The sequence below is a fragment of the Palaemon carinicauda genome, chromosome 31 (assembly GCF_036898095.1).
Source record: "Palaemon carinicauda isolate YSFRI2023 chromosome 31, ASM3689809v2, whole genome shotgun sequence".
NCBI classification, from domain to species: domain Eukaryota; kingdom Metazoa; phylum Arthropoda; class Malacostraca; order Decapoda; family Palaemonidae; genus Palaemon; species Palaemon carinicauda.
Genome location: NC_090755.1, coordinates 23,873,193 through 23,885,755, shown reverse-complemented (window position 1 = coordinate 23,885,755; position 12,563 = coordinate 23,873,193). Strand labels below are relative to the sequence as shown.

General features: G+C 43.9%; 1 protein-coding gene and 1 pseudogene across 4 annotated transcripts in view; both read right to left on the bottom strand.

The window, feature by feature from the left end:
• Positions 1-12,563, bottom strand: part of LOC137624350 (equilibrative nucleoside transporter 1-like) — a 788,303-nt gene that overhangs the window by 101,694 nt on the left and 674,046 nt on the right. The window lies entirely within an intron of this gene.
• LOC137625057 (uncharacterized) lies at positions 8,081-9,518 on the bottom strand (annotated as a pseudogene).

Below are 12,563 nucleotides of genomic sequence, written 5' to 3'. Positions count from 1 at the left end.
AAGGCGAGCCTTGCGACGTATACGCCCTCTGGGGGACGTTGGATCAGCAAGCTGACCTTCAGCAGTCTTCCGAAGAGGAGTCGCTGTGAGTGAACTCCCCTGAAGGGAAGAATCACCGGCAGGAGAGACTGTTGGACTTAGTTTCTCCCTCGTAGGTTGATTGCTTAACAGCGGCACCCAATCGGATGATTATTATTATTATTATTATTACTATCCAAGCTACAACCCTATGTGGAAAACCAAGATGCTATAAGCCCAGGGGCTCCAATAGGGAAAAATAGCCCAGTGAGGAAAGGAAATAAGGAAATAAATAACTGAAGAGAACAAATTAACAATAAATCATTCTAAAAAAAGTAATGTCAAAAGAGATATATCATATATAAACTATTAACAACGTCAAAAACAAATATGTCATATATAAACTATAAAAAGACTCATGTCCGCCTGGTCAACAAAAAAGCATTTGCTCCAACTTTGAACTTTTGAAGTTCTACTGATTCAACAACCCGATTAGGAAGATCATTCCACAACTTGGTAACTGCTGGAATAAAACTTCTAGAGTACTGCGTAGTATTGAGTCTTATGATGGAGAAGGCCTGGCTATTAGAATTAACTGCCTGCCTAGTATTACGAACAGGATAGAATTGTCCAGGGAGATCTGAATGTAAAGGATGGTCGGAGTTATGAAAAATCTTATGCAGCATGCATAATGGACTAATTGAACGACGGTGCCAGAGATTAATATCTAGATCAGGAATAAGAAAGTTAATAGACCGTAAGTTTCTGTCCAACAAATTAAGATGAGAATCAGCAGCTGAAGACCAGATAGGAGAACAATACTCAAAACAAGGTAGAATAAAAGAATTAAAACACTTCTTCAGAATAGATTGATCACCGAATATCTTAAAAGACTTTCTCAATAAGCCAATTTTTTGTGCAATTGAAGAAGACACAGACCTTATATGTTTCTCAAAAGTAAATTTGCTGTCGAGAATCACACCTAAAATTCTAAAAGTGTCATACAAATTTAAAGAAACATTATCAATACTGAGATCCGGATGTTGAGGAGCCACCGTCCTTGACCTACTTACAATCATACTTTGAGTTTTGTTAGGATTCAACTTCGTACCCCATAATTTGCACCATGCACTAATTTTAGCTAAATCTCTATTAAGGGATTCACCAACCCCAGATCTACATTCAGGGGATGGAATTGATGCAAAGAGAGTAGCATCATCTGCATATGCAACAAGCTTATTTTCTAGGCCAAACCACATGTCTTGTGTATATAGTATGAAAAGTAATGGGCCAAGAACACTACCCTGTGGAACACCGGATATCACATTCCTATAATCACTATGGCACCCATCAACAACAACTCTTTGAGATCTACTACTTAAAAAATCAATAATAATGCTAAGAAACAACCCACCCACTCCCAACTGTTTCAGTTTGAAAACAAGGGCCTCATGATTAACACGGTCAAAGGCAGCACTAAAATCAAGGCTAATCATACGAACTTCCCGACCACAATCAAGGGATTTCTGTACTGCATTGGAGATTGTAAGAAGGGCATCACATGCTCCAAGGCCTTTACGAAAACCAAATTGCAAACTAGGGAATAGATGATTACCTTCAGCAAACCTATTAAGACGTTTTGCCAGAAGACGTTCAAAAACTTTAGATAATATGGGAGTTATGGATATTGGGCGGTAATCAGTGGGACTTGAGCTGCCACAAACACATTTACATAGAGGAGTAACATTACCAATTCTCCAACAAGTGCTAAAAGCTCCTCTTCTTGCTAACTTGTGCAAAATAACAGATAACTTTGGAGCTAAGAAATCTGCTGTCTTTATAAAAAACAAAGGAAAAATACCATTTGGGTCTACACCTCCATAAGCATTAAGGTCCATCAACAGAGCTTTAATCTCACGAGATCGAAAAGCTAAACTAGTTAGTTTAGCCTCAGGAAAACAGGAATGAGGAAGTTCAAGTTTTTCATTACTCTGTTTACTGTCAAAAACATCAGCCAAAAGGGTTGCCTTTTCCTTTGGACAGTGAGTGACTGAGCCATCTGGTTTAAGTAAAGGAGGAACTGTTGCATCTACACCAAAGAGTGCAGATTTAAGGGTAGACCACCATTTATGTTCCTGAGTTGTACCAGAGAGGGTTTCTTTTATGATTAAATTGTACTCCTTTTCAGTGCTTCCTTGGAGGGCAAACCCTCGAGCCCCAAGGAAGACCAGAGCTGAAACAAATTAGTTAAATTTAAATCCTCCCCCGGGGAGAGAGGTGGAGCTGCCTCGCTAGGGGAGGCAACGCCATCTCTCAAACCCCGATATTGGAAAACAGAACCACGGTCTACGCTACCACTCGACGGTCTCTTGAAAGAGACCGATCGAGCGTGAGCTTCGGAGGAGGTTTGGGCAACGGAAGAAGAGTCCTTGGGATTTTCTCCTTTCAAAGAAAACTTTCGAAGGAGAAATATCCCGCCTGGACTTCTTCTTACGTCGCCGAGAAAACCTCTCCCACTGGGAGGTAGACCACTCCCTACACTCACCACACTTATTACCACTATCACACCGTTGACCTCTACAGTAAGGGCAAAGGGTGTGAGGGTCTGTCTCGACCGCCAACATGAATGTTCCACAGGGGCGGTTGGGTAATAGAGGACAGGTGCGCATGTTCGCAGAGGCCAACTTCACACTCAAACCTGTTAAAGAAAAAGCAAAAATACATTAATGGCTGCCAAGAGAGAGGCGAGGGTGAGAGCGGACACGTCCGACTACCACCCGAGCCGAGACCAAAGTGGGCTCAAGCACAGGTGTGTGTCGGGGGGGGGGGGGGGGGTAGCAAGCTACCCTCCCCTAACCCCCGCTAACTAGCAGTGGGGTAATAAACGTTCGTTAAAATTCTAATGGCTCATCATTTCAGCTATGCCGAAAGTAATATCACAAATTTTAAGTAATTTGTATTTTTCCTAACATACAGGTACTTACCGAGAAACACTTTCTTAGGAGGTTACTGGTAACTCCTCTCAGATGACCAGAGTTTTGTGTAGTTTACCCTACCCCCATGTTCTATAGTGACCTGATTAGCGGGAGATAACGTGACCTGGGGGCAATGCCCGATGTAGGTCGCGTGGCTTTGAGCTCGACCCGGCAGTAAGTTTTCTGGTCGCGACGTGTGTACACGACGCTCCTCAATTCTCTGTGCGACCCCTTTGTGTTTGATACCACGTGCTTCCCACATGGTCTGGATTCCTTAGCGAGTGTTTAGTGCCTTACCTATGTTCTTTTGATATCGCTCCCTTGTGCTTTCCTAGTGTTTTAGTGCTTTCCCTTTTGGCTTTCTTGTGTCTACGGTCCTTTGTGTTGTGCTATGGAGCACGCTCGCCGTTGTCCTGGGCCTAGTAATACCCCTATTAAATAACGTGGTTTGTATGTCAGTTACGGAACAAAATAATAATAATAATAATAATAAAGGGATTTTGACAAAGGAAAAATCTATTTCTGGGCGAGGGACTTGTGTCGCCCAGTGTAATGCTCCTTATAGCACCATTTCTAAGATATAAATACTGCTAAATATACCAGAGAAAAAGTTGCATGGAATGCCAGGAATATACTCAGCTCGCTCACCCTTATAGGGTGTCGGTATAGTAACTGGGGCGTGCTAAAACCACAATCAGAGGTCCCTTACCAATTAGTCTTCTGGCACCTCAACACCTGCAACAGCAATTATAACTGCCTCCCTATTATCCTCAACCTTCAGTAAACTTTCAAAATAATCCGCCTTTTCCTTGCCTCCTCTCCTTTTAACAACCTTCCATTTCCATCTTTCACTGTCTCTTTAATTCTTGAACTAGCCTTCCTTACTCTCTTCACCTCTTTCCAAAACTTCTTATTCTCTCCATATGAATAACCCAATCCCTGACCTCACCTCAGGTCAGCTGCCCTCTTTGCCTCACTTACCTTGCGCTTTACTTCCACATTTTTCTCTCTATATCTTTCATACTTCTCTACACTATTACTCTGCAGCCATTCTTCAAAAGCCCTCTTTTTCTCTTCCACTTTTACCTTCACTCCTTCATTCCACCATTCACTGCTCTTCCTCATGCTGCCTCCAACAAACTTCTTGCCACACACATCACTTGCAATCCCAACAAAATTTTCTTTTACTAACTTACACTCCTCTAAATTACCAGTTTCTCTTACTTCCACTTCGTCATATGCCATTTTCAACCTTTCTTGATATTTACTTTTTACCCCCAGTTTTATTAGCTCTTCAACCCTCACTAGCTCCCTTTTGCATCCACCTACTCTATTCCCCCACTCTTTTGCTACAACTAATTTTCCTTCCACCAAAAAATGATCAGACATACCGTTAGCCATACCCTTAAACACGTGCACGTCTTTCAATCTTCCAAACATTCTTTTAGTTATCAACACATAATCCATTAAGGCCCTTTCTACCACTCTTCCATTTGCCACTCTTACCCATGTATACTTATTTTTATCTTTCTTTTTGAAAAAGCTAGAACTTATCACCATCTCTTGCTCAACACACATATCTACCAGTCACTCACCTCTCATTTTCACCTGGTATGCCATACTTACCAATGACACTTTCTATTTCTCCTGCGCCCACTCTAGCATTTAAGTCACCCATGACTACTACATAATTCCTTCTACCCAGTCCTTCTACACACCTAGTTAATTCATTCCAGAACTCATTCTACTCTTCTTCACTTTTCTCACAACCTGGCCCATACGCACTGACAAAAAACCAACATTCCCTACCCAACCTAACCCTTACCCACATTAACCTAGATGATATCTCTTTCCATTCCACTACTTTACCTGTCATCCATTCACTCAGCAATAAAGCCACACCTCTTGCTCTTCCCCTTTCAATCCCAGACACTCTACCAGACATTTCACCAAACATCACTTCACCTTTCCCTTTTATCTTTGTCTCACACAAGGCCAATATATCAATCCTTCTATTCCTAAACATACTTCCAATCTCACATCTTTTACTCTCTATCGTACTACATCCACGCACATTCAAACACCCCAAACTAGAGTGAGGGGAGCAGTCACTCCCCCCAGCTCCACTTCTTTGATGTCTCACAGGATTATAATACAGGAGAGGGGGTTCCCAGCCCCCTCATCCCGTCCCTTTTAGTCGCCTCTTACGACACACAGGGATACGTTGGCGCTATTCTAATTGTTTTTATGCCCCCGCAGCATGGTTCTGTTATATCCGAGGAACCACATTCCCTGCTGCCACTGTTGCAAATTTTAGGGTTTCCAAGGATTTTAGGTAGTGGCGTTTGATTACTGCTGGTGATTTCCAGCCCGTATATCTTTTTAATTCTTCAAAATTCATATGACGAAAATAAAGGACTGATGTAGCTACTGCTCGGATATTATGGGCACGTGGGACTGATTACGGGTTGGCTTGTTTAATAAAATAAAGAATCTATTGTCTGATTCCTTTCAGGGAAATGGTTCCTCCATTCTCTCTAATAAACGAAGGATCTGAAGACTTTTTGGAAGTTCTATTCAAATAGGCTTTCAGAGTGTTAACTGGACACGGAGATAGATCCTGTGGAAGGGAGATAATCTTCCACAGGGACCATCTATTCTGTGGATCCTCATTCTTTGCTAAGAATTTTCTGTCTGGAAAGATTAATATTTCACCAAAAGAAAGAAAGTCAATATGATTTGGTTCTGTAGATAATGCCGAGAGTTCCGATATTCTGGCTCCTGAGGCTAAAGTTATTAAGAATAACGTCTTCCTAAGAAGCATTATATAAGTGCATGAGTCATTATCAGTGTCAGAAGCTAGTTTAAGGACATCATTTAAAAACCAGGAAACTGTGTGAGGACAAGTTACTGGTTTTAGTCTAGCACAGGCTCTGAGAATAGATGAAAAATATAAATCTGTACGATTAACATTAAACCCGAACTGAAATATTTTCTTTAAATAAAGCAGATTAAATTGTTTTAATTGTATTAGCAGCTAGGCCTTTTTCAAACAAAGTTCTGAAAAGGTATCTGCCAGATTCATAGTCATTGTCTGAACCTCTGAGTCTTTCAGAAATTTGGCTAGCTTTTTAACAGCAGAATCATATTGCCAAAGAGTAGATTCTCCTTTGTCAGACTCTAGGAACAATGTGTTTAGAGGGTCAATCTCAGCATCTTTTTGTGCTGCAAATTTCATAGAGTCCATAAAGTTAGGGCACTCTGAATTATTGAGGAAGCTAACACACTGTGAGTTTGTACTATCTGTGTTAACTTTGGGTTGGGAATCCGCCGAGGGCGGAGTCCCAGTTCCACCAAGAGAGGAAACCAGTTGTTTTGGGCCAATTGGGGGCTACCAAGGCAATCCGTCCTTTGAAAGTCCTGAGCTAGTCTAGGACTTTCATTAGCATGTTTACAGGTGGAAACAGGTAAATCCTCCGCCAGTTGTTCCAATCTATGGACATGGCATCTGTGGCGTAGGCCAGAGGGTCCAGTTTGGGGGCTACATAACATTGTAGCTTGTGGTTGGATTCTGTGGCAAATAGATCTACTTGGAGATCCGGAACTTGTTGGCAGATCCAATTGAATGACTTTTTGTCTAAGGACCATTCTGACTCCAGCGGAATTGTCCTTGATAGTGCATCCGCGACTACATTTCTTAACCCACCCTGGGGAATAGCTGACAGGTGCCAATGGTTCTTTGTTGCCATTGAAAAGATTGCTATCATCACATGATTTATGTGACTTGATTTGGAACCTCCCCCTGTTTATGCAGTGGACTATCACCTCGTTGTCTAGTATTAGTCTGAAATGTTTTTTTTTAACGGGGACAGTCTTTTTAGAGTCAAGAGCACTGCCATGGCTTCTTGGATATTGATGTGTAGTTGACGGAATGTCACTGACCACAAACCTTGGACCTTTACGTATTGGGAGTAGCCTCCCCAACCGCTTAGGGAGGTATCTGTATGGATTACTAATGCCGGTGGTGGGAATTGTAGAGGTACTGATTTTGCAAGATTTTTGACTTTCATCCATGGTTGAAAAGTCTTTTTCTTAGTATTGATGGAATCCGAGAAATTTTGTCTCAATTTTTCCTGTTTGCTTTGGACCGCCAAACTCGATTGATGTCTTTCAGTTTGGCTTTCAGTAATGTGTCTGTTACTGAGGCAAACTGGAGTGAGCCTAGGATTCCTTCTTGTTTTCTCCGGGATGTTAGTTTGTCCTTGAGAAAACGTTTTGTGTTTCTTGCTATCTCTTTCCTCTTCTTTGGTGGAATCGACAGCTTGTGTGTGGTCAGGTTCCATTGTAGACCTAACCACTGGAGGCATGTTGCCGGAGTAAGACGGGACTTTTTGAAATTTATTTGGAATCCTAAGTATTCCAGGAATTTTATTACTTTGTCCGTCGCCTTGTGGCATTCCTTGACGCTGTTGGCCCAGATAAGCCAATCGTCTAGGTAGGCCACTAACTGTATTCCTTGAGTTCTCAGCTCTTGGACTACTGTCTCTGCCGACTTCGTGAATATCCTGGGTGCTGTATTGAATCCGAACGGCATCACTTTAAAGGTATATACCCGTTTGCCTAGCTTGAATCCTAGGAAAGGACGAAAATGCCTTGCTATCGGAAAATGATAATAAGTGTCTGTAAGATCTATAGAGGTGGTGACGGCGCCACAGGGAAGTAAGGTCCGCACCTGCGAGACGGTCAGCATATGGAACTTGTCGCATTGAATATATGTATTCAAATGAAACAGATCTAAGATTACTCTTCGTTTGTCTGAGTCTTTCTTTGGAACGCTGAACAAGCGTCCTTGAAATTTTAAGCATTTTACCTCTTTTATTGCATTCTTCAGAAAGAGATCTTTGGTGTAAAGTGTTGGATCTGCCGTTGGAATCTGATAAAAACTGGTTGGTGGAGGGGGCCCTTGTATCCAACTCCACCCCAGACCCTTCTTTATTATGCTGTGTGCCCATTTGCTGAAAATCTAACGGCTCCGGAAGAGGTATAGCCTCCCTCCTCCCTGAGGAGTCACACTGGTTTGCAGAAGGTCAGCTTTCACATCTCCCTCCGAATCCTCTGCCTCTCCCGGAAGCTCTTCCGCTGCCTCTATGCCGGAAGGCTCCCCTAGCTCTACTACCTCTCGCATGCCTATCATATCCATGAAATACTCCGTGTGTTTCAAAGGAAGGGTTATACGCCGGAGATGCAGTAAACGGAGTAGTAGCTATTGGTTGTTGAGGTGGCTGACTTAACCACACATATTGTTGTTGTGGCTGAGTTTTTGAGGTGCAAGGCTGGCTCATCTGTGATACTGGCATTGCCTGTACCACAACTTGAGCTTGTGGACCTTGGAAGGATTGGAACTTCCTTGGTCTTTTCCTGCCTCTTGATTGTGTTCCGGTGGGTTCGAATTTTCTTTTAGGAATTAGACCCCACCGGACTCTGAGGCTTTGGTTGACTCTAGCTGCTTCCCTGAGGACGCTATTTACCACGTCCTCCGGGAATAAGTCCGCTCCCTAGAACGAGGCCTTAATTAATCTGTTAGGCTCATGCCTAATGGAGGCCTCAGCTAAGACGTGTTTCCGGCAATTGCGTCGGGCCACTGCAAAGTCATATGCATCACACTGGAGGGTGTGAAGCAAAGACTTTGTCAATATTTTAAAAAGTGGCTCTTCGGCGTAGACTAATGAAATAATCTCCGCCATCGTGTCTGAGTTGATAGATCTACTGAGCCTGGTTCTTGCTTCGTACTCTGTCTTAATCAGAGAGTCCGAAAGTCTGGGGAGTCGTTCACTAAATTGTGTGGTGGCACAGTCCGGATTCAATTTCCCTGCTGTGAAAGTAGCTGGTGCGTCAACCCAGCATTCTTGGTCTCCTGGGAACAACAGTGAAGTTAGGTCCGTTTCTTTTAGTTGCGGCATGGGCTTGTCTTCCATAGGCGCCTGTAAAGTAAGGTCTATTACCTTTGTGGTGCATGGTGTTGGGGTTTGTCCTTCCACCACGAATATAGTGTACGTTCCTTTATGGGGGGTTAATTTTGTATTGACACATTCCCACTCATTTAAAGTCCGGACCCAGGCAGACTGAGCTTGCTCTTTTGGGTAGATAACGGTTTCCTTGGGAACCTTATCTACCCTTATTAGCGCTTCCTCTGTTAGGCGCGCGTATCCAGGGAAGGGAAATTGTAAACCCGCCGGATAGAATTCAAAAACTTCTACCGGATGGGTACCACATCCTTCTATTGTTAACATACCCTCTTGAGAACGGTGCATGAAGATCCAATCACCACGGGTTATTCTTAACGAACGCCGGGAGCTTTGACGCGTCCGGAACCACAAACTGCTGTTGTTGTGGTAGTCAGGATCGCAAGAGATTTTCTATCAGATTTTCTCGATTTTGCAATCTCCGGGCCAAATTGTCCATCGACTGCAGGCGATCAGCAATTGGTTCAATCTGGGACTGGACTATGCTGCCCATCCTCTCCATGAGTTAGCTCGAGAAGGCTACCGGATCGAAAGGAAGTTCCGGTGTCTTCCCCTTTGAGCTCCTTGCTCTCGACCCCTGATGTGGGGGATTAGCCCCTGCCCAGTCCGTCAGAAGCTTAGAAGCGGATGATGGTCTGGTTGGGAGTGGTTTGGGTAGCTTAGAAGGCTTGCTCACTTCAGGTAGGGCATTCTTCATATGTTTTACTTTAGGGGCCACTGAGCATGGCTTGTCCCCAGCCATGACCTTCCCAGTGAACCCCTGGAAAGAAGTGATAGAAGAAGAGTTAGACTGCCCGGGACTAAGAATTGGAATCTTAGACCGGACGCCACCTGCCTCACTTACCTCCCTACCTTGTCCGGCGGAGTCGACGACCATCGGTTCGACATCCAGGTTAATCGCCGCTACATCTTCCAACACGGCTTCCCCTAGTCCCTCCAGATCTTCAGGGAGGACTTGTGTCTCTTCTCTGATCCTGGCGACGATTGGAGCCGCTACTTCCGTCGCAACTGCCGCCGACATCTTGGCATTTGGGTAAAGCAGGGCGCACATATCCTCCGCCAGGATATACGGCATTCTTAGCCTTCACGTTGCAGCCAGAGCCACCGACCCAGATCTTGAAGGTCACCAGGGAAGAGCTCTTGATAGCTTGGGTAGTCTGAAAGAGATATTCCCGTTAGAACTTGACCTATAAAATGGTATTTTTATTATAAAATAAATTTTTAAATATGTTATTTTCATTAGTAAAATAAATTTTTGAATATACTTACCCGATAATCATGTAGCTGTCAACTCCGTTGCCCGACAGAATTCTACGGAAGGGATACGCCAGCGATCACTATACTAGAAGGGGGTGTACTCACCAGCGCCACCTGTGGCCAGGTACTGCAGTACTTCTTGTTGACACCACCTCAATTTTTCCTCGGTCCACTGGTTCTCTATGGGGAGGAAGGGTGGGTCAATTAAATCATGATTATCGGGTAAGTATATTCAAAAATTTATTTTACTAATGAAAATAAAATTTTTCAATATTAATCTTACCCGATAATCATGTAGCTGATTCACACCCAGGGAGGTGGGTGAAACCAGTGTACATGTATATCAGTAAGGTAAGTATCCCGTATTTCATATTATCAGTTATTCAAAATAACAATGAAATTATAAGTACCTGGTAAGGAAGTCGACTTGAACCATTACTCTGCCTTTAATAAGTTCGTCTTCCTTACTGAGCGCAGCGTTCCTCTTAGGAGGCTGAACAACCCTAAGGTGCTGAAGTATAAAGGGCTGCAACCCATACTAAAGGACCTCTACACAACCTCTAACCTAGGCGCTTCTCAAGAACGAATTGACCACCCGCCAAATCAAACAGGATGCGGAAGGCTTCTTAGCCTACCGTAACAACCCAAAAAACAACAATAAAAGCATTCAAGAGAAAGGTTAAAAAGGTTATGGGATTAAGGGAATGTAGTGGCTGAGCCCTCACCTACTACTGCACTCGCTGCTACGAATGGTCCCAGGGTGTAGCAGTTCTCGTAAAGAGACTGGACATCTTTGAGATAAAATGATGCAAACACTGACTTGCTCCTCCAATAAGTTGCATCCATAATACTCTGCAGAGAACGGTTCTGTTTAAAGGCCATCGAAGTGGCTACAGCTCTCACTTCGTGGGTCCTTACCTTCAGCAAAGCAAGGTCTTCATCCTTCATGTGAGAATGAGCTTCTCTAATCAGAAGCCTTATATAATACGAAACTGCGTTTTTGGACATAGGCATCGAAGGTTTCTTGATGGCACACCATAAGGCCTCTGACTGTCCTCGTATAGGTTTTGACCTTTTAAGATAGTATTTCAGAGCTCTGACAGGGCAAAGAACTCTCTCTAGCTCGTTACCCACCATGTTGGAAAGGCTAGGAATTTCGAACGATCTAGGCCAAGGACGTGAAAGAAGTTCATTTTTAGCTAAAAATCCGAGCTGTAAAGAACATGTTGCTGATTCGGATGTGAATCCTATGTTCTTGCTGAAGGCGTGAACCTCACTAACTCTTTTGGCTGTCGCAAGGCAGACGAGGAAAAGAGTTTTGAGAGTAAGGTCTTTGAAGGAAGCTGACTGGAGAGGTTCGAACCTAGGAGACATAAGGAACCTTAAGACTACGTCTAGATTCCAGCCTGGAGTGGACAAACGACGTTCTTTAGAAGTTTCGAAAGATTTAAGGATGTCTTGTAGGTCCTTGTTGGAGGAAAGATCCAAACCTCTGTGGCGGAGAACTGAAGCCAACATACTTCTGTACCCTTTAATCGTAGGAGCCGAAAGAGATCTAACATTCCTAAGATGTAACAGGAAGTCAGCAACTTGGGTTACAGAGGTATTGGTAGAGGAAACTGCATTGGCTCTGCACCAGCTTCGGAAGACTTCCCACTTGGATTGATAGACTCTACGAGTGGATATCCTCCTTGCTCTGGCAATCGCTCTGGCTGCCTCCTTCGAAAAGCCTCTAGCTCTAGCGAGTCTTTCGACAGTCTGAAGGCAGTCAGACGAAGAGCGTGGAGGTTTGGGTGTACCTTCTTTACGTGAGGTTGACGTAGAAGGTCCACTCTTAGAGGGAGAGTCCTGGGAACGTCGACCAGCCATTGTAGTACCTCTGTGAACCATTCTCTTGCAGGCCAAAGGGGAGCAACCAGCGTCAGCCGTGTCCCTTCGTGAGAGACGAACTTCTGAATGACTCTGTTGATGATCTTGAACGGCGGGAATGCATATAGGTCGAGATGGGACCAATCCAGCAGAAAAGCATCCACGTGAACTGCTGCTGGGTCTGGAACTGGGGAACAGTACAAAGGGAGCCTCTTGGTCATGGAGGTGGCGAACAGATCTATCGTTGGCTGACCCCACAAGGTCCAAAGTCTGTTGCACACGCTCTTGTGAAGGGTCCATTCCGTGGGGATGACTTGATCTTTCCTGCTGAGGCGATCTGCTGAGACGTTCATATTGCCCTGAATGAACTTCGTTACCAGTGTGAGGTTTAGACTTCTTGACCAAATGAGGAGGTCCCTTG